This window comes from Neomonachus schauinslandi, chromosome 6 (assembly GCF_002201575.2).
Source record: "Neomonachus schauinslandi chromosome 6, ASM220157v2, whole genome shotgun sequence".
In the NCBI taxonomy this organism is placed as follows: Eukaryota; Metazoa; Chordata; class Mammalia; order Carnivora; family Phocidae; genus Neomonachus; species Neomonachus schauinslandi.
In genome coordinates this window covers 17,989,893-17,991,348 of record NC_058408.1, presented here as the reverse complement: position 1 = coordinate 17,991,348, position 1,456 = coordinate 17,989,893, and the positions used below count along the sequence as shown (strand labels likewise).

Here is a 1,456-nt window from a genome sequence, read left to right as displayed (position 1 = left end):
ATAGCTCTCTTTGTTTGGTTTACAGTCTTTCCTAAGGCCCAGCTGCATTTCTGTCCTGATATCAAACATCTCTTTGTACTTTAAAAAATACCCTGTTTTCCTTAAGCTAGCTCAAGTGAATTTCTGTTACGTGAAATCTAAAATGCCCTAACTAAACATACTTTTTTTTTTTTTTTGTCTTAGTTGGGCGATTAACCCATTTTTATTGTAGAAGGAAGCAAACACATAGGTAAAATGATTATTTCACTTAGTCCTACCATTCATAGTTAACTAATTCCCACCAAGCATGTATCTTTCCAGATTTCTGTGGACATACACATGTATAAATACTTGTACAAAGATATGAACATACTATGAATATTTTGGTGTCAGTTTAAACCTGTATCTTATTTGATGTGGATATAGGTCTGTATCATTAAGATTGCATTACCTTCTGCTGTAGAGATAAACCCAAATTTATTTACTTGTTTGTCACTGGACATTTTTGTCTCACTAGTATTTACATATTGTAAACTCATCTGAAACAACATCCTTTTTACCTTTGTCTCTGGTATAATTATTTCCTTAGGAAAAAGTCCTAGAAATGGAATTGCAAGGTCTAAGAGATTATGAGCATTTGTAAGGCTTTACCATGTTGTCTTTAGGATGTATTGTTAGATCTTGCTTCCAAACAAATTCATCTGTGTCGCCAATTTCTAGTCTATAGCTTTCAGCTCAGGTGAAGACAGCCAGGATACCACAATCGACACTCTTGCCCAGCCTGTCGGCCTTTAGGGAGTAGAGCATCTGAGGCATGACCTGAAATTCAAATAGTCTCTTGGCACCACAGGCAATGTGGAATAACCTTTCCTTGAAGGATATTTTCACCAGAGATCCAGATGGGTGCAGTCCTTTTGCCATATCTGAGAAACTGTTCTGGCTCAAGGGCTATTTTAGTTTTAAACTTCTAGAAAATTTTATCATCCTTGGATTCATGTTTTGCCATGGAATCCAATTCTCCCTCAAGTGCTTCACGCATGCTCCCCATAATTTCTGATTCATTTTCTTTTTTGACAACTTCAGGTGTAATCTCAACTTCTGTTTCTACTACAGTTTTCAATTCTGGATAAAGGAAATTGTGGACTGGAACTGTTTTGTCCAAATAATATGGTTGTGTACAAACCTGCTTATGCTCAAATCTCCAGTCTAGAGTCTGATGCTCCTTACTGCAGTAATGTGCCTTGTGACATCTGGAGCATGTTTAGAGGCCTAAACAGCCACAAACCCTGCAGAGATGAGCACCAGACCTGATCTAGAGGCCCAGAGACTCCCCTGTCTCTGGAAGAGGATGCTCAGAAGATGGCTCATAGGAATAAAAGTCGCTCTCCCTGAGTAGCTGATTTCTAAAATGCACAGGGCAGGGCCCAGCAGCAGAAGAGTTAAGAGACGGCCGGCGGGGGGGGGGGGGGGGGGGGGG

General features: G+C 39.8%; 1 pseudogene; it reads right to left on the bottom strand.

Annotated features, from left to right (window-relative positions):
* Positions 1-606: 606 nt before the first annotated feature.
* Positions 607-1,456, bottom strand: part of LOC110577347 — an 11,428-nt pseudogene continuing 10,578 nt past the window's right edge.